We start from the raw sequence: 22,383 nt of genomic DNA on the forward strand, positions 1-22,383 counted from the left end.
ACGTTCATACTTCTGACATTACAAGCTCCGATTCGTAAATGTTATTACTTTTTCTCACGGTCACCTTCCCCTTGACAGTCTCCTCCCGGAGGTCCGAAAGGAAGACTAATCCGGAATCTTCTGCCTATGAAGATATTACATGCCAAATGTCCCGTGGATACATATTTATGTGTCTTTAATGCATTGGTTTCCATTGCCTTCTTTATCCTCATGCCGTTGATCATCGATGATTCTTCCGTGTGCCCTGAACCTGTGTCCGCACCTCCGCCCTCTTTGGTAAGGCCATTGGCAGAACTAGGGAGACTTGTAATGCCGGAACTGTTTGCCCATCATTGATGGCGATATTTTATTTAAAAATTTCCCGTTGTTTAGTGGACATATAGTAGTCATTATTTAATGACTACAGTGCCAAGTATTCGTCACTAATCTACTTTTACGATGAATAAAATACGAAGACTGATATTCTGTTTCGACATCAAAATTATTTTCCTTGCCGTTATTAACTGTATTGACTAATTAAGAAACTCATTGTGTTCCATAAGAATTTTCATACAAAGCCAGATGTCGGATCTTTTCAAACTTATGTAAATTGCGCTGACCAAAGGTGAATGTAATCACAGTGTACTTCACGAAATTTCATCGAGCGTCAGTTTTATGATTTTTCAAATGTACAAAATGGCACAAATCTTTAACTTTATATTTTTTCTTTTTTCTCCACCCACTGTTGGCTATCTTACACGCAACGCCGGCTTGAGATGATGCATGGATCTTGGGCTCGTGTTTGGAAGAATCGGTGTTCCGTACCGTCCGGTTATCAATATTTAGGTTTCCTGTTTTTATCACTAAATCACTTCAAAATGATTGTTTCTGCCTGTTGATGATTGTCCAGACGTTTTGCCCAAAAAGACTTGGACTTCGTCTGTAATGATCTTTATATAGACGTGATATTACACTCCAACCTTTCGTCATACATTAATTCCAATCTGTTCGATACATATAATCCCAATTATATATGATTGTGATTCCTCATGTATGCCTGTTCTGCTCTAAAGTGTCTACATCCTTCAACCATGATTGTGATTCCTCATGTATGCTTGTTCTGCTCTGAAGATTGCGAAAACATTCTGTTGGCACATACCTACATAGGGAGAAATGGTTATGACGATAAAATAAGAGAAATCAGAGCTCCCACAGAAAAATTTAAGTGCTCGTTTTTCCCCCGCGCCATTCTAGAGTGGAATGGTAGAGAGACAGCTCGAAGGTGCTTAATTGAACACTCTGCCAGGCACTTTATTGTGAATAGCAGAGTAATTACGTAGATGTAGATGTAGATGGAATACTTATCAAACTGGATTAACGTAAGTGTTGGAGGAAATTTTAAGAACAGCGACGGGCTTCGCACCTATTTGTCTGGAATGTGCGAGAGCATCGTACACACTGGATATTAAACCAGCCGAGAACAGTTATATCTCGCGGTGTTCTAATTGGATATATTCGTGTTTGCAGGTATGGATCCTATCGACCATCGAGGAATGGATCACGAAAACGGGGAGGGACGGAATGACTATGAGACGTCATGTAAACACCACAAACCGTGCGGTGGCTTACTAAACACGGATGAAGACGCAAAACACTGCCATCCATTTATCAGCGTTACCATATAATTAATTTATGTCGAATTTCCGCATAGTTGCAAGTATCGCTTCAAGTGTCCATCATATATTTTTGTTGGCAGCCTATAGGTATCGCTGTGCACCAGCACAAATATTTCCGATCTCTCAGGTTCTTTCTGCATGTTTTATTAATTACAACAAAAAAAACGACGCACCACGAAGAAATTATCCGAACGGGACGGAAATATGTAGATGTGATGTACATGAAGAGACAAACAAATTGATGATGGATGATCTATTTAAGAGAAAGTTAATAACCTGTTGGTCCACCTTTGGCCCTTATGAAAGTCGTTATTCGGCTTGGCGTAGATTGACAGAGCTGTTGGACGTTCCTAAATGCTGTCCAACTGCCGCGTTATATCGTCAAAAATGAGCATTCCTGACCCATAGAAGTCTACTAATACCAAACATAGCCTTAATTTGAGGAAAAAAATTATGGGAATATACATTTGTAGCACAGCATTGTATGGTAGTGAAACATGGACTGCGGGAAAATGGAAACAGGAGAGAATCGAAACATTTGAGATGTGGGGCTACAGAAGAATGTTAAAAATAAGATGGACTGGTAAGGTAAGGAAAGAGGAGGTTCTCCGTAGAATCGGCGAGGAAAGGAATATATGGAAAACGCTGACAAGGGACATGATGACAAGAAAAGAAAAAAGATCGTCAAAATCTCGAGTTGGTCGGAATGTCATGCCCATAATGTTCCAAGCTTTCTCCTTCGGGGAGAGATCCGGCAATTTCGGTAGCCATGGTAAATTTGGCAAGGACGAATACAAGCAGTAGAAACTCTCGTCGAATCCGGGCGGGCATTATCTTGCTGAAATGTAAGCACAGGATGGCTTGCCATGAAAGGCAACAAAACGAGGAGTGGTATATCGTTAAGGTACCGTTCTTCTGTAAGAATGCCGCGGATGACAGCCAAAAGGCTCCTGCAATGAAAAGAAATGGCAGCTCAGACCATCATTTTGGACCAACGCGTTACTCACTTACTCAATACGTGAAGCTGTTTTACTTGAATAAATCACCCATTCTTTTCTAAAGTTGTAATAATTTGTTTCCATATGTACATCACTCCTACGGAAATAATTCCTTTGTGGTGCGTGATTCTTTTTCTTTTTTTTATTTGTTCTTTAGAGTTTATTTCTTATCCGCACCATCTAAATTAAATTTCTTCTCATCACTGAAGATCATTTTATCCCGTTCTCCAGTCGATGACTTATGTTTTTCAACGAACTCTTCAGGTGTCAGAGCAGGTTTCTGCAATCGTTTCTTGACTGTAAGATGTTTGTCATTTGACAAAATTTGTCGTACTATCTGGCATTTACTGGCAACTATAAATCAGCAACAAGTTGAGAAGAATAACGGTCTGTTGCCATTGCTTTGCGTGAAGGTAACCGTTTCGATGCCTCAGATAACGTTCTACTTTGCCCATATTTTCCGTTCGGCCCACATCGTGCACCCAATCTAACGAAATTACAAACCACTGTTCTTGAACGGATCAACTTCTTAGCTGTTTAACAATCAGAAAGTCACATTTCCTTCTACGCAACGATTTTTGCTTTTTCATCACATTTTAACTGTCTTCCCTGTGGCAATGTCATAATCGTGGTTTATGTCTGTCTTTGTATCGAGTTCAACTATTTACCACATGAGTCGTCGATGTCACCGAGCGAGGTGGCGCAGTGGTTAGACACTGGACTCGCATTCGGGAGGACGACGGTTCAATCCCGCGTCCGGCCATCCTGATTTAGGTTTTCCGTGATTTCCCTAAATCGCTCCAGGCAAATGCCGGGATGGTTCCTTTCAAAGGGCACGGCCGACTTCCTTCCCCGTCCTTCCCTAATCCGATGAGACCGATGACCTCGCTGTCAGGTCTCCTTCCCCAAAACAACCAACCAACCAACCCAAATCAACCATCCAACCGTCGTTGATATCTTGCTGTAATCTTTACCACTGATATCAAATGCGTTACCTTTTGACTGCATTTGTCGGTATACTGGATCTCGTACTATTGCATACACACAGCTATTCCAACCGAAATGATAATTTTTCTACAAATATTCATGCGTTTATTCTGATTTCCACTGCTACAATGACACAATGATCGCTAAAATAGTGTCAATTCTGTTGTATGAAAATATAGTGTTTTGCCTTTGAAATGTCAAAGAAATTGTACGTTGACTCAGATTCCATTACGTGAAAACATTCCCTCATCCATGAAACTGGTCTTAGAATCTGAGTCAACCACACAAATCTGGAAAAATTATGACTGTTAGAATTTGTAACTGATGGCAAGTGATTACTACCACTAGATGGACAGCAAATGCAGTAGTTTGAAATGTCAGAGAAATTGGGCTTTGGCTGAAATTACACTGCTTGAAAATATTCCTTCGTCCATGAAATTGGTCTTAGAATCTGAGTCAGCTTCCCGCACCTGGAAAAATAATTACTATTAGAATTTGTAACTGATGGCAAGCGATTACTATCCCTGGATGGACATCATTACAGTAACGTAAAGCTGACCTTGACTGCTGTTAGATTTACGACAGTGATACGTGATCTTTTTAACACGAAGGCCATTCAGAATTTGAGGGTTGCTCATCGACTGATGAAGAGATGAATTTTGAAGATTACTACGAGAGAGAGGAAAGCAAATAAATGGATTAGGGAACAGATTGGAATTCGAAATATATGCATGACAGTGTTGGAAAAAAGTGGGAGTAGGCTGGGCGGTTAGGTAGGAATATGGATGGTAGATGCGCAAAGAAAGTTCTTTCCTGGATTCCAGGAAATAAGAAAAGACTAAGAAAGCGAACTTAAAGGGAGGCGGGTAGATGACGTTACAAAATATGCATGGGCAACACTGATTCCTATCGCTGAAGATCGCAAAGCATGCAAATATCCGGTGGTGGGTCTTTTGCAACAGTGGAAATAAAATGACTGATGATAATGATGATCATGATCATGATGTTTTTTATATTACAGTCTACCAAAATTTTGATAACAGAGATTGTAGTTAACAAATGAATTTAGAGTGGTCATCAAGTCTTCGCAGAACCTATTTTGTTTACATCCCTCGCAAATTTTCATTTCATCCCTCAGGGGACAATTACCCCAGGCTGTGCGTGTAGCTTTGTGCAGTAATTAGTTTGATTTTGTAATTTAGTTTTCTACCATTTTATATAAGCGTTTTTTTTTTTTTTATGAAGCAGATCATTTAATGATGACCATTTGTCTGACCTGAGGCTGAAAAATACAATACAAGAACTCTTACAATAGGATCAGTGTGCGCCTCTAAGGCAGTGTGTCTAGTCTGTACAAATATTTCAGCTTATGAAACCAACTTCAAATTTTCATTTTATCCACAGGACGCCCACGCCCCCTTTCCTGCTAGAACCAACAAACAGATCGGTCGTTCTTTTGTGTGTGTGTGTGTGTGTTTGTGTGTGTGTGTGTGTGTGTGCCTGTACTACGCGGCAGGCGCATGACGCACAATGGTCGCGGCCGCTGGTTCTTTGTCTGCGACGTCGCAGAGGTTCAAAGCGAGGCGCACAAGTAAGGCTACTGGCTGGCTTTTCCATATACGCCGGCACGCGCTTATTGTCGGCTAGCTAGTCCGACTTCCTGGTGCGCTATACTATGATCCAGGCCGCTGTCCAGCCCAGCGCTTTTAGCTCTCTATCAAAGCAAACCGCAGTATTATGCAGCTCCATAACAAGGAATGACACGTGCGACCTCATTGTCCTTTAGTAAAGGCGAAGACTTGAAGGTTCCGTTGCAAATGATTAATTTTGTGGATAAGGAAAACACTGATCCACATGTGAAAGATTTGTTCGCAAGAAGCGTAGTAATTTGACCACCAGTACGACTTACATCTCTGCTCCCTCTCGTTTTTGGTATTTCAATGATAAATTGAGGCGTCTTTCCTTCTAACGATTACACGACGCAAAAGAAAACCCGTTTCTTTTTCCCCTGCCACATACATGGAAAATTAGATATGTAGAACTTCATGTCTATTTTGGACACCAGGAAAGTCCCGGAGATTTGACAGTCCAGAAAGTGCTTCACAGGAAGTCAAATGTACCTTTCAGAAAAAAAATCAAATCTGCAAGAATAATCACTGTTACGTAATAAATTTGACAGGTTATCAGCCGTTACAATGACAGAAATAGAACAAAAGAGGTAAGTACAGACAGTTCATTACAATAAAAAAATCTACCACGTTTTGTTGACTTGCACTGTAATTACAGTGTGAGACGATAATACAACCAATGTCAATCGTATTAGCAGAAACCTTACGGGCCTGTACGCAGACCAACGATTAGCAAAATGGTTAATCGCCACAATGCAAAACGTTTGGTTCTGAATTTTTCTCAGAATAAGTGCAAATTACAAAAGTTTCTCTTAAACAATGAAATAAAGCATTTTGCCTTGTTTGTAAAAGCAAATATTGAAGTTGGAGATCTGGAAAGAAGCGAAAACCGTTGTAATCAGTTAGAAGCATATGTCAGACAACGAAAAAAATAAAAAAAGCGCCTCGTGAACAATTTTTTGTCAAAAAAATAATGAAAAGAGTTTAGAGTACGTATTGTTGACAGTATTATAAGAGACAGAGCACTCACTCAAAGAGCCATAAGCGGGAGGGGTGTCACCGAACTGGCCCTCGTAATCGAACGACTATTTGAAAAGAGGATATTCTCTTTTTTTTTCATAATTCGTGTGAATCCTAAGGGACCAAACTGCTGAGGTCATGAGTCCCTAGACCTACATGCTAGTTAAACTAACTTAAAGTAACTTATGCTAGAACAACATACACACCCATGGCCGAGGGAGGACTCCCGTGCCATGGCGCCTCAAACAGCGCGGTCACTCTGTGCGCCGAGGACATTCTTCAGGCGCGTATACGTGAATGTGGACAGTCCTTTCACATTACCATTCCAGTGCACAAATACACTTACGACAAATAAATCATGCCTCGAAGATACTAGATAACAATACGACTAAAGGAGGACTGCTTAAATAGTGGAAAGTCCTTGCTAGCTGAGATATAACATCATACGCAACATAGCCCCAAATAATCTAAAAAAAGTATCATGTTTTATAGGAATATCAGTTCTTAGGCGTGTCATACAAAACGGAAAACACCATAAGCATTTTGTGACACTTTGAACTGCCGGACAAAATTTTTGCAGGACAAAGACATACGGTGCGAAACTGTAGAACAATGTTGCCCCTGCCTTGGTAGGAGTCTGGTCGTGAGCGTATACATTTCGTTGCTTCTGAGACAGCGAACTGCAAACTGTAATGGCGAACAGACGGTAAGCCCTAACCCACGAATCACGGAGAACAGGAGAGCGCTTTCCAGAGCACGGTAACCGTTGCAGCCTGAATGAGTCATTACAAGGAGCTCCCCTCTTAACGCCAGACGTTATAATCTAACAGATCGTAGAACGATAGGAATTTTCTTTTTCTCCTCTTGCTGCACTTTCGTTGAAACTCTAGTGCTCCGCCTGTAATTTACGACCAGACGGTGTGCAGCCCGACTTACCGGCAATAACGTGTCTCCGCTGCAGCTCCATTTCATTCGTTTTAATGAGACTACCTCAGGCCGCAGACTATTTCGCAGAAGGTGGCCTACTTCGGCGTTTCTATCAGGCTACGCCCGATCAATGTGTCTACCTAATCACAGCAGCTACAATGTGCACACATTTTTCGCATTGACCTCTAGCGAAGTAATATTTCATATTAAGTTATTAGCACGTACGTCACGAGTAACATTTTAACAGTCGGTTGACTCTTATTATGATTACCTATGGTTCTTACAGTTGTTTATAATGACAGCAGCTGGTTACTATAATTAAGCAGGTTTCTCCTTTCAGCTTTAGTGCTTATTCTACTGGATAAAAAGGAATTACGAATTTTTCCTGGGACAGTAGTATCGAACATTTCAAAGACGACCCTCATCCAAATAAGTGTCCCATTTCGTGTAGGTGTAGAGTTAATGCTATATGAATTAAACTAGACAAGACAAACCTCCATACACATGATCAGGAGAATACACATAACTTATTAAGGCATTTCGTGCACAATCCGATTATTTTAAACGGAATTTTTAAAATCTCGTAACGGACTTCAGTACACTTTTCCACTCTCTTCGCAGTATTACATGAAGCTACTTTTAGATCGCCTTGGTGTACATATATGATGGTGGCACGATACACAACCCACGAGATTAACTCGAGTCTTGTGTTTACTTCGATTTTTAATCCATTAGGTTTCAGGAAGGTTTGGATGTCAACGAAGGTGGGCCATAACGACAACGGGTGCCTTATCGATAGAATGCGTTCAGTCATGCTTAAAGAACATACCATACATTAATGCTCCGCAAGTTGGTGGGTATTTGTTGTCCCACAGTCAGCTCCCACATTTTTTTGCTTCAGTCGCGAATGTTGAACTGGAATAACTGTAAGTAGGCTGTTTATGTTTTCTCTATGTAAGTAGGCTGTTTATGTTTTCTCTTTGTAAGTAGGCTGTTTGTTTTCTTATTGGCAACGTTACGTAGCGCTCAAAATGAAATCACTGGCTGTGCTGTGTGCAGTCTGTGGCTAGTTTGCATTGTTGTCTGCCATTGTAGTGTTAGGCAGCTGGCTGTGAACAGCGCGTAACGTTGCGCAGTTGGAGGTGAGCCGCCAGCAGTGGTGGATGTGGGGAGAGAGATGGCGGAGTTTTGTAATTTTTCATGAACTGATATATATATATGATGATATCAAGGTAAATACATTGTTTGTTCTCTATTAATATCTTTCATTTGCTAACTATCCCTATCAGTAGTTAGTGCCTTCAGTAGTTTGAATCTTTTATTTAGCTGGCAGTAGTGGCGCTCGCTGTATTGCAGTAGCTTGAGCAGTGAAGATTTTTGTGAGGTAAGTGATTTGTGAAAGGTATAGTTTAATGTTTGTCAGGGCCATTCTTTAGTAGGAAATTTTGAAAGTCAGATTGCGTTGCGCTAAAAATATTGTGTGTCAGGTTAAGCACACTCTTATATAATTGTTCAAAGGGGACGTTTCATATGGCGACCCTGCCAGGATACCTCACTGGAATCTTCTGATTTTTTCTTGTAGTTTGTGTATTTAGTGTAGCTATTGTTTATTGCTAGCGCGTAATTGTAGAGAAAATCTCCTTTGTAGTTGCAGTCTTTCATTGTTGTACAGTAAAACAGTTTTGGCATGCATGTAGATTTGCACCAAGTATTTCGCAGCTGCAATTAACTAGATATTATTTTCAGTGCTATTTTAATGTGTTATCTTATTTTTGATCTTCAAATTGTGCTTTTCTTTGTTATCGTGTGAAATACTGTGACAATAATGGCGTGTGAAAAACGTAACACTAGGCTCCAAACTAAACTGAGAAATAATAGTGATGACGAGCGTAGCTTATCAGCGCCGCCGAGTAATGAATTTACTGATGTTCAAAGTAGTAATTTGGTAACTGTGCACAGGGAAATGGAGCGGGCGTCAAACAATGGCGTGGACAGTGAAACAATTAGTGAAGAGGGCAGCATTATCGATCGATCGGTCGGCAATAGCTCGCCTCAGGAAGCCGAAATGACACGACACGATCTCGCAAATACTGTAGATTCAGGTTTTGGATCCTCACCGTTTTCTCAAATAAGTCAAGACACATTTTCTGCTTGTCAAAATGTGAATGTTTCCGGTGTAAATTCACTGCCGAAAAGCACTGAGGAACATGTTTCAGACACCAATGCATTGTTATTACAATTAATACAACAAATGGGACAAACACAGCAAAAGCTTCAAAAGTTAGACACAATGGAACAAAATCAGAGACAAACACAGCAAAAGTTAGACACAGTGGAACAAAATCTTCAAAAGTTAGACACAATGGAACAACACCAGAGACAAACACAGCAACAGTTAGACGCAATGGAACAAAATCTTCACACCACGCTTGAACAAACACGTGAAGATTTAACTACTGAGTTACATAACATTGAATCGAAATGTCAAAAAGTCTGTAATGACGTAAAAACACAAATTTGTGAGCATTTTCAACCTATTTTTTCGCGGCATGAAAATGCATTACAGAATCACGAAGCAGCCATAAAAGAACTGCAAGCCATTGTTCATGAAAATCATGAGACCTTGTGGGCTAAAATTGACTCAGTTGCATCTACCGATTCGGTTACGCAACTTGCAATAACTCAGGAAAACTTAAAGGACACAGTAGATACGATTTCAATACAAATGGACACTCTGAAACTTGGTTCAGAAAAACACACTGAGGAAATGTGTTCACTATCGGAGAAAGTAGCCGAACTTTCGGATCAGGTCACTAACTTATCTACAAAGGTAGATGATGATCTGAATGACACAAGACCTGTAGCCTTCACTGACACTGAAGAGTGCGAACAAATTAGGAAATTCAAACAAAATCAGAATCAGATTAATACGCAACACCAAAGAGAAATCCGGGAAGTACAAGATCAGCTGACACAGTTAATACAAGAATTACGTATTTCAGAGGATACTCGCGCCCCAATACGGGAAGAGGGACTTAGAAATACGGAACAACCACAAAATAATAACACAGGACACTTCGGAAGTTATGAAAGAAATTGGCAAGGTGCACCGAATTTTGAAATGGAACCGCCGAAACGACATAACAATGACCGATATGCGACTCGCCAACATGATGACTTTGACTATAAGCTGTTCATTACTACACGTAAATTCAAAACATTTAAGAATTCTGGGAACGACATACATCCACAAGCATGGCTCCATCAATTCTCTCATTGTTTTCCTCCCAACTGGTCATTAGAGCACAGATTAGAATTTATGTGTGGCTACTTAGAGAATGAACCAGCTGTAAGAATGCGGTCGGTCATTCACGATTGCCACAGTGAAGGAGAATTTTACCATGCCTTCCTCTCAGCATATTGGTCTCAAGCCACACAAGACCGGGTAAAACATGGTATCATAATGATGAAACATTTCGAACAATCTGAATTCTCCAGTCTTGTGAAATATTTTGAAGACATGTTGCACAAGAATCAGTACCTGTCAAACCCATACAGCCCCTCAGAACTCATCCGCATTTGCTTAATCAAATTACCTGAACATTTACGACATATTATTTTGGCAGGACGTTGCAAAGACGACATTGAAGCTTTTCAGGGACTGTTACAAGAATTGGAAATTGACACTGACAATCGCGGAATGCGGAAAGAGGAACACAACAATTACAGGTCACATCCGTCGCAATTCCGCGATGAAAGAAGTAATAACTGGACACGACAAGGCTATTCTCACAACACATATCGTGACCAAAACAGACACCACCCGTATGACAAGCGTTGGCAGAGTAGTAATAATTACAGGGAAAGATCACCTCTCCGTGGTAATGACTATCACAGAGACAATAAGAGAAACAGACAATATGGGAACCAGAATAATTATTATCAAGGGAGGCAGAATAAATTCAGGCGCAACAGTTCGACGCACAGTTACGATTCAGGGAGAAATTCTCCACCACGTGACCGACAAGGAAGAAACTACGGATTCTACCGAAATGACGACAGACGATATGATCATAACGACAGACGTCAATTGCATCAGATCTGGCGGGATTCTAACAGAGCTGGGCCCTCTCGGCAAGGCGAATTCGTAGAAGTTAGGCCTCCTAATCCCAGTAACGACGCGCGCCAACAAAGAAACAGACAATGACTCACACCGCAGGCAGCCGCGTGCGCCGGCTGGCTCAGAGAAAAATAACATTGACGCTAACCTTGAGCAAAATTCCAGTATTCTTTACGGACGAATACCGCATGATAATTGCATTCAAGTTGAAATTCTGCGTATTAGGAAGAGTAAAGGTTTACACCACATTTCACATGTAAAACCATTTATTGAAAGATAATCTGCTTTTTAACTTAGTCTTTGCCATAAAATTTTTCGCTTCACATTACTAATATGCATTGTCAGACTTAGAATCTGTTAACGTACAACAATGTTTGAAGTGAAATATCCAGTCAAGAACCAAGAGAACTTATTTAAACAGAAATGACGAATGCATTGTTATAGTGAACAGACGTCACAGTGTTATTGTGTGTACATTCTTGCTTGTTTGTTGCACGATTATGGAACGACTATAAGGCTTACATACTTAGAACATTTACCAGTACTGCTAATGAGATTTTAATGCAACATTTTGGTTTACTTGAAAATATATTCTGGATTTAAAGTACTTTCAGTGAGATACCAGATGGCACAGTGGTTAGTTTATGTGACAGCTACACGATTTTTATCACGACGCTACTAATGAGTGACAATTTACAATGTTGCTTTTGCGGTGTATCTGTTTTATATCTGCACAGTTTTCTGAATTCTTCTGGAAAGAAAAACATGTTTTAGTAGTAACTTTTGTGGTATAGCAACAATGAGACAGCCTTTTTCGTGGCACAACATTACGTTACTGTACAGTACTTTCTTCATCACGCCAATAAGCATAATAACTACGACATCTATACGCAAAGCATTTCACTTTTGTTTATCATGTGGTAAGTACATTGACTTCTGCAGAACTTAGCTTTCGGAGGACGATAACTACGACACTTCCACAGAGATTATGTTGCGACAAGATGCACAGTTTAGCGCTACAGTACACGCATTTGAGTGATTAATCTTATACTTAAAACACTTATTTTTAAAGATTTTTTTTTAATTACAAAGAAAGTTTTCCGTGATACATTTCATTCCATTGCGGTAATTTGTAACACCTGGGAGTATAATTACATTAATCCTCAGGGGGGTACACACCTACTTTGTGTACCATGTGTGTGGCAACCACAAGGAACCCTAGCTAATATGGTATTTGCTTATACAACTTTACACATCGGTACCATATTTCTCTAACACACAAATTACACAGCTATCTGATTATTTAACTGAGAGAGACAAACATTTATTTTACTACATCAGTGACACATGTTTACGCAATTATACAGTTGGATAACTTCACACTTATGAAACTGTATTTTGTCTGTACTTTGTAAACTGTTCATATTTTTTCGGAATCATTGTGATACTATGAGAGCTTTGAATGATGTATTTGGTATGAGATCATGATTTTTAAAGTACGTTTGAGGCAGCTGACACTTTTGACATGAGCAGAGAATTTTTTTAGGCTTGGAAATTATTGGAGGAAGTTACGACGATTTTGAGATTTGACTGAGGTGTTATGATGTTATTATTACGACGACGATGTGTATTATGTTGTTGAGGAATGTTTATTATGCTACGTATTTCTCATGATGAAATATTGAAGAAGTGTCGACGAATATGTTTATGTATAATGAGGTAAGGAATAATGAGTAGTGTTTAGGGACTCTGATTTGTGGAAAAGGATGTTGGAAACCAAGAATCGTACTTTAAGAGTTATGACATGTGTGAATCATGTGTGAATGTATCACAATGCCACTGAACATTTTTTGGACACTGTTATATTCATAGGATTTTGTTTCTACACATTTGCAAAGTAAATTCTTGACCTGTGAAATATTTTTATGTGAGGCTGTCACTGTAGCGGTAAATATTTCCGTAAGAAAGTTAAGTGACCACCTGCACGTAATGCGTCGCGGGCACCCAGCTGTGTCAGACGCCTGGTGAAAAAGCCATTATTGCGAGCCCTTTTCAGCGGCACAGGTAGAAAAAAAAGGGGACGTGGGACGTGTCAAACACCTGGAGAACAAGCCATTAAAGTGTGCCTTTCATCGCTAATGCGACACCCTCGTTACTTGAAAACATATGATTACTCGCACTTTGTGCTAATTACTGAAATGCTTATGAATTGATGGGAAATATTCGTACATCTGCACACCTGATTACGACAAGCGTCTTTCTACGAGAGTTGAGAGCTACTAACTTATGAAATGTCACATGACTACTGAATGATATTTTTATACTTTGCTTTTCGTAGTTGCTTATTTCATTTGACATCTGTTTTCCAGCTGTGTTGCAGCATTGCTTTTATAAAATAAAATGCATTTGCTAATGTGAACACTTTCTGTCAACAGATCTATTAAATAATTATTTTATGATCCACATTCTTTAAAAAAGGAGCACTTGGAAAGGAAAGAACAATAAGAAGGGATTAATACCAGTAACTGCATCTATAATTTTCTTTTCAAGTACATGGTAATATTTCTTTTTACAATCAGTTGTTGTGGTGCACCACTTTAATTACTTAGACATTAAGATGTGATTATACATTTCCCTTATCTGCATTGTTGTTTTTACTGTAATATTTTTTCTGCTTGAGCTATGTCATGTTTAGATATAAGTTATTGCATTTGCTGTTGCTGTTTGCCAGGCATAGTGCTACTAAATTTCACATTACATTACTCTGCTAAGCCAATTTTACTACTCATTGATTTTTCATGTTGCTGCACATTGGCTCATATTAGTTGTAATTTTGCATTTTATCTGTAAATTAGATTTACTGCTGCTTGCTTTGCACTCTGCATTTTTTTGGTCATTGCTGTTTGTGTTACATGTTTTGTGCTGCTGCATTGCCTCGTCCCTTAGTTTAGCATCTGAGCTCAGTAGATTTAAGTTAGCTTAAGAGGGGGTAGCCTCTAAGAGAATGAGTTGCGATGAATTGGAAGAAATGCATTTAGACGCTATAAGAAATTGGTTTGGCCAAAAAAAAAAAAAGAAAAAAAAAAGTATTTTAGGTAGGATTTTCTTGGAAATAAATGTTGAGGTAAGAAATGTGTGAACATATAAATACAGAAAGCATGCTTAGATAGAATTTTTTTTGGTGGAAACAAAGGATGAAATAAGAGGAAAGATATATGAAGTTTTGGGTTGGACTGCAGTACCAAATGTTACACTGAAAACGAACCCTGTCCTTTCCTATTGGTGTTATCCCACTATGTGTTTGTGTACCCTTGAGTATTTGTTTTCTTCCTGTCTCTGTGTACTGTTTCATAGAATTTTTTCTCTCTTATAATACTAAGCTATATTCACTATGAGGAGGAATACTGTTATCCTCAAATATAAGTTGCATTAATAATATGTTATTTTCTTTGTGAAGTTGTTTACAATTCTGTTCTGTTTCAATGTTCATGTGTGAAATTAATGTTTCGAAAACTATTCTCATTATTTTATGTATGTACTTATGTCACTATTTTTGTAACACTCATGTATATGTTTATTTCTATTCTTTTGTAACGCCTGTTTTACTACAAATGTTATCTGTATTGTTATGTTCTTTAATGATGTATTTTGTACCTTTGTTATTGTATTTTTATGTTATCAAATTGTAATTGTTACCAGTTCTTCCAATTAAGTTACATTTCACTGCACACGTTTCTGTTGGTCATAGTATATGGACAATATGTGAGAAGTAGGGACTGTTAGTGTTTGCACGTGTGTTAATAATTCTGCAAGGGACTGGACAACAGCATTGCTGGTTCTAAGGACAATTCCAAAAACGTTGTGAGTGCACAAGTGGTGGTTTATGGACTTGCTATATTCTCTGCAAGACTCTTTGATGGTGAATGTGCACCTGCACAATCGCAACAGATGGCTGCTGGCCATTTCTACAAGGACTACAGTGGGTCTACACCTTTGCTGACTCACCAGTACCATTATTTCTACAAGGCCTGCAGTGGGTCTGCACCTCTGGTGGCCCACCAATACCGTAATCTCTACCAGGACTACAGTGGGTCTGCTCTGTGATGACTTACCTACCAATACTCTTCAAAACTTCGAATGACTCTGCTGTAGGTTTGCTCCATTGTGGCCCATTACCTGTCAGCATGTCAAGAGCCAGCACTGTCTTTCCGTTGGAAGGACAACACTACTTCTTCAAGACTGCATGGAAATCCACTACTTCTGTGTGCATTTTCTTTTACTGCTCAGACTTTGAGAAAAACACTGCAATTTTACTGTGATGAATCAGGACTGTCTTTATGGACTGTGAGAAATTTTTAGCTTTTGACCAACATTGTATCAATAAGTGTGTGCATTTGATTTCTTTGTTATTGTAATTATGAAAAATTTTTGTCAGATCTGTATTGGCCAGTGCCCAACACCATTTGTAAAAATTTTTTGTGGGGAGCATGGGGGCTATGTAAGTAGGCTGTTTATGTTTTCTCTATGTAAGTAGGCTGTTTATGTTTTCTCTATGTAAGTAGGCTGTTTGTTTTCTTATTGGCAACGTTACGTAGCGCTCAAAATGAAATCACTGGCTGTGCTGTGTGCAGTCTGTGGCTAGTTTGCATTGTTGTCTGCCATTGTAGTGTTAGGCAGCTGGCTGTGAACAGCGCGTAACGTTGCGCAGTTGGAGGTGAGCCGCCAGCAGTGGTGGATGTGGGGAGAGAGATGGCGGAGTTTTGTAATTTTTCATGAACTGATATATATATATGATGATATCAAGGTAAATACATTGTTTGTTCTCTATTAATATCTTTCATTTGCTAACTATCCCTATCAGTAGTTAGTGCCTTCAGTAGTTTGAATCTTTTATTTAGCTGGCAGTAGTGGCGCTCGCTGTATTGCAGTAGCTTGAGCAGCGAAGATTTTTGTGAGGTAAGTGATTTGTGAAAGGTATAGTTTAATGTTTGTCAGGGCCATTCTTTAGTAGGAAATTTTGAAAGTCAGATTGCGTTGCGCTAAAAATATTGTGTGTCAGGTTAAGCACACTCTTATATAATTGTTCAAAGGGGACGTTTCATAACGGTTGTGATTAAGTAGAAAGAGAAGTACAACTTCAGACAGCCAAGATTGCCATTGTGCAACGTTTATTACGATGACCGATGTTACCAAACTACGTTAGCATCATCAGATCTACTGCACGTCTGATGATGGCAACATAGTTTGCTGAAACCTGTCATTACAATAAAAGGCGTTAAGGACAGTGACCTTGGCTGTTTGAAGCTGCACTTCTGTTTCTGCACAAATCTAGACCGTCCCCTAACTTGACAGTGTCAAGCATGTATGATTGTGGTAAGTCTCCGTGTAATTTTATTTTCATTGTATATGCTAGTTGGCTCTTCTAGGAACATATTATCTCAGAATTTTAAGCTCCAAATGTACAGTGGTGCACAACGACTCTCTTGTAGAGTCTGCCATTGGAGTTGGACAAACATCTCCAAGACGCTTACGCGCTTGCTAAACAAACCCATGGCAGTATGTGCTGCTCTTAGTTCGATCTTCTTATGTCCTCTATCAATCTTACTTGGTAAGGGTCGAAGACTGAGTATTAGTAGTCAAGTATTGGACGAACAAGGGTTTCATAACCTACCTCTTTCGTGGGTGGACTGCGCTTCCTACTACTCGTCCAATGGATCTCAGTCTGGTTCAAATGGCTCTGAGCACTATGGGACTTAACATCTGTGGTCATCAGTCCCCTAGAACTTAGAACTACTTAAACCTAACTAACCTAAGGACATCACACATATCCATGCCCGAGGCAGGATTCGAACCAGCGACAGTAGTAGTCGCGCGGTTCCGGACTGAGCGCCTGAACCGCTGGACCACCGCGGCCGGCGACTCAGTCTGGCACGATGAAAAGTTTATGAACTACACTCCTGGAAATGGAAATAAGAACACCGTGAATTCATTGTCCCAGGAAGGGGAAACTTTATTGGCACATTCCTGGGGTCAGATACATCACATGATCACACTGACCGAACCACAGGCACATAGACACAGGCAACAGAGCATGCACAATGTCGGCACTAGTACAGTGTATATCCACCTTTCGCAGCAATGCAGGCTGCTATTCTCCCATGGAGACGATCGTAGAGATGCTGGATGTAGTCCTGTGGGAGGGCTTGCCATGCCATTTCCACCTGGCGCCTCAGTTGGACCAGCGTTCGTGCTGGACGTGCAGACCGCGTGAGACGACGCTTCATCCAGTCCCAAACATGCTCAATGGGGGACAGATCCGGAGATCTTGCTGGCCAGGGTAGTTGACTTACACCTTATAGAGCACGTTGGGTGGCACGGGATACATGCGGACGTGCATTGTCCTGTTGGAACAGCAAGTTCCCTTGCCGGTCTAGGAATGGTAGAACGATGGGTTCGATGACGGTTTGGATGTACCGTGCACTATTCAGTGTCCCCTCGACGATCACCAGTGGTGTACGGCCAGTGTAGGAGATCGCTCCCCACACCATGATGCCGGGTGTTGGCCCTGTGTGCCTCGGTCGTATGCAGTCCTGATTGTGGTGCTCACCTGCACGGCGCCAAACACGCATACGACCATCATTGGCACCAAGGCAGAAGCGACTCTCATCGCTGAAGACGACACGTCTCCATTCGTCCCTCCATTCACGCCTGTCGCGACACCACTGGAGGCGGGCTGCACGATGTTGGGGCGTGAGCGGAAGACGGCCTAACGGTGTGCGGGACCGTAGCCCAGCTTCTTGGAGGCGGTTGCGAATGGTCCTCGCCGATACCCCAGGAGCAACAGTGTCCCTAATTTGCTGGGAAGTGGCGGTGCGGTCCCCTACGGCACTGCGTAGGATCCTACGGTCTTGGCGTGCATCCGTGCGTCGCTGCGGTCCGGTCCCAGGTCGACGGGCACGTGCACCTTCCGCCGACCACTGGCGACGACATCGGTGTACTGTGGAGACCTCACGCCCCACGTGTTGAGCAATTCGGCGGTACGTCCACCCGGCCTCCCGCATGCCCACTATACGCCCTCGCTCAAAGTCCGTCAACTGCACATACGGTTCACGTCCACGCTGTCGCGGCATGCTACCAGTGTTAAAGACTGCGATGGAGTCCGTATGCCACGGCAAACTGGCTGACACTGACGGCGGCGGTGCACAAATGCTGCGCAGCTAGCGCCATTCGACGGCCAACACCGCGGTTCCTGGTGTGTCCGCTGTGCCGTGCGTGTGATCATTGCTTGTACAGCCCTCTCGCAGTGTCCGGAGCAAGTATGGTGGGTCTGACACACCGGTGTCAATGTGTTCTTTTTTCCATTTCCAGGAGTGTATGTTAAGGCAATGTTCGCTGAGCATTCGAATGGAAGAAACCAATATCCGTTACATGTTAACATTCTTCACGTGCATGTTGTAGAGGACTACGCTCTACCAACTAAATATTAGCTTCTGTCCTATTCATATTCTGTTCGATTCCATGTCAGGGAGAAACGTGTGTAAAGCAGAGAAACTTGTATATGAATACCGTGTCAACGTTTTTCCGTTCAGGCACTCAGCTCGAAACCGAAGATTTATCAATTCAGAGATCAGTGTCTTAGGGCAACTCTTCTAGTTCAAATTTTTAACTGCGCACTTTTGCGTCTTGGTGGCTCATTTAAAAACTTTTACAAGCTACATACATTTTGCACCAACGAATCAATAGTGAACATAGCGATGACGCACATATATATGTGCACTAATTTACGGTACTGTCTTTTCTAATATACGATACTTACAAAGCATCCTCCTATACAACATCAATTTGAGTTGTATGTTTGCTCCTGCCTAAACTAGTTTTTAAAATAACTATTCGTCCGTGAGGAGAAAAATATTCCTATTAGATGTGGGCAGTTCTTGTGTGGAAATAAAATTATACCGCAAATGAATGTTGATAATTTTAAGGCAGCTTTCTGCTAACATAGTCCATGCTATGAAGAAAATAATACAAAAATATTTGTGAAGTGTACTCTCGCGTTTGGCGCCATTAGATATACACCAATAATTAATGTAAAATATTACAGAATAATGTATTTTATAACTTACAAAAGAACAAGCTAAAGACGTTAAAACGTTGAAATGCATAGCATACTTCTTCAGAGCGATACCATACAGGACTATCATGAGAGCGAGAGAAGAACTGCTACCGGAAGACGACCATCCATGTACGTGATACCAGGACAATATTCGAAGTTACTTTGAAAAAGAATAGGACCTGGGCGGAGACTGAAAAGTTATATGTGAGGGCATCTCAGTGCCTGAGATGTTATGGTGCAACATGCCAGATGCCTCAGAAAATTAGCTGCAGGAATAAAATTTTACCACAGGGTGTTCATATTATCTTTGTATCGTTGCACGAATACATAGTGCCAACTGATTGCCGAGAAAAGCCTGTCTCTCACTGCAACCAGGGTTTTACGGCCATGATGTCAAGTAGGGCGAATAAGGCGGCGACCGGGACAGAAAGGTGTGCGCCAGGCAGCGGCAGCTACCGGCGCTCCCGAGGTCTCACTTCAAAGCGACGCCGCGCCGCAGCGCGAGTGCTGGCGCTCCCACGCGCAGCCTGGCCTTCGCCGTGCAGCGGTGACGGCGACGCGCCATCACGCATCACACATCACGCCCGACACGTGCGTGCGCACTCACCACGCAAGGCCTTCCGCCGCGTGCGCTGCCGCTGCCGCCGCCGCCGCCGCCGCCGCTGTTATCGCGAGGAGTCCGCTTCGCCTTGATCCCCGACCTGGACGATACGGCTCCTTTCCCCGTTCGCTGCTCAGTGTGCTTAAAGCCGTCCTATCACGGGACGTGGAAACGCACGAGGACGAGGAGCTGGTGACGCTGCAGCGTGGAATTCTACGTTCCATTAAACTGAGGATGGTGAAATACAAAAATTTCGCATGTTAGATTTTTTTGCCTCGTGGAGAGGAACGTAGTCAACGAGATGCTACATCGTTTTACGTCACAAGCAGAACAGAGGAACCGCCATATCGGATCTTCTGGGTTTCCTTTCTCATAGAGAACGCGGTACAAATGTAAGTTGTTTCAGGGCACATAGAACGAGTCTTTTAGAAGATCGAATAGAGATCGAGTGGTCCTTGAAAACGGCACCCAGGCAAGTAACCCTAAAACCAGTACGCCAAGGAGAGACACGAATGTGAACAGAAGCTCCTTTTCAAAACCAGCCCTAAAATTACGTAACACTGAAAATTTATCTTCAAATGAAAAACTCTTACTCTCTTACATGCGAAGCAAATGTAAATGCGATGTTTTAATACTGCAGGAAAGCCGTAGAGGATCCACTAGCCACAGACCAAAAATCATAGGCATGATATTAGCTTCAGAAAGATACCATGAACAATAAGGGAGTGCAATATCCACAAAGCCTGGCCTTATGGTTCGTTCAGTAGCGATGACGTACATATATACACTTCTGCTCATTAAAATTGCTACACCAAGAAGAAATGCAGTTGATAAACGGGTATTCATTGGACAATAATATTATACTAGAACTGACATGTGATTACATTTTCACGCAATTTGGGTGCATAGATCCTGGTAAATCAGTACCCAGAACAACCACCTCTGGCCGTAATAACGGCCTTGATACGCCTGGGCATTGAGTCAAACAGAGCTTGGATGGCGTGTACAGGCACAGCTGCCCATGCAGCTTCAACACGACGCCACAGTTCATCAAGAGTAGTGACTGGCATATTGTGACGAGCCAGCTGCTCGGCCACCATTGACCAGACGTTTTCAGTTGGTGAGAGATCTGGAGAATGTTCTGGCCAGGGCAGCAGTCGAACATTTTCTGTATCCAGAAAGGCCCGTACAGGACTTGCAACATGTGCTCGTGCATTATCCTGCTGAAATGTAGGGTTTCGCAGGGATCGATTGAAGGATAGAGCCACGGGTCGTGGCACATCCGAAATGTAACGTCCACTGTTCAAAGTGCCGTCAATGCGAACAAGAGGTGACCGAGACGTGTAACCAATGGCACCCCATACCATCACGCCGGGTGATATGCTAATATAGCGATGACGAATACACGCTTCCAATGTGCGTTCACGGCGATATCGCCTAACACGGATGCGACCATCATGATGGTGTAAACGGAACCTGGATTCATCCGAAAAAATGACGTGCGCCCAGGTTCGTCGTTGAGTACACCATCGCAGGCGCTCCTGTCTGTGATGCAGCGTCAAGGGTAACCGCAGACATGGTCTCCGAGCTGATAGTCCATGTTGCTGCAAACGTCGTCGAACTGTTCGTGCAGATGGTTGTTGTCTTGCAAATGTCCCCATCTGTTGACTCAAGGATCGAGACGTGGCTGCACAATCCGTTACAGCCATGCGGATAAGATGCCTGTCATCTAGACTGCTGGTGATACGAGGCCGTTGGGATCCAGCACGGCGTTCCGTATTACCCTCCAGAACCCACCGATTCCATAGTCATTGGATCTCGAGCAACGCGAGCAGCAATGTCGCGATACGATAAACCGCAATCGCGATAGGCTACAATCCGACTTTTATCAAAGTCGGAAACGTGATGGTACGCATTTCTCCTCCTTGCACGACGCATCACAACAACGTTTCACCAGGCAACGCCCGTCAACTGCTGTTTGTGTATGAGAAATTGGTTGGACACTTTCCTCATGTCAGCACGTTGTAGGTGTCGCCACCGGCGCCCAACCTGGTGTGAATGCTCTGAAAAGCTAATCATTTGCATATCACAGCGTCTTCTTCCTGTGGGTTAAATTTCGCGTCTGTAGCACGTCATCTTCTTGGTGTAGGAATGTTAATGGCCAGTAGTGTAATACAGAATTTTTAACAACTGGATTGAAGATATGCACACTGACCTCCATTTAAAAGCCGATTGGAGCAGATTTCAGGCTTAGAGAGCAAAGTAACTTTCAGAAACAGTCAATCGGGTACAAAATAGGAGATTTCAAGAGTAGATTCCAGTGGGAAAGAATTC

This window comes from Schistocerca piceifrons, chromosome 6, assembly GCF_021461385.2.
Source record: "Schistocerca piceifrons isolate TAMUIC-IGC-003096 chromosome 6, iqSchPice1.1, whole genome shotgun sequence".
Lineage (NCBI taxonomy): Eukaryota > Metazoa > Arthropoda > Insecta > Orthoptera > Acrididae > Schistocerca > Schistocerca piceifrons.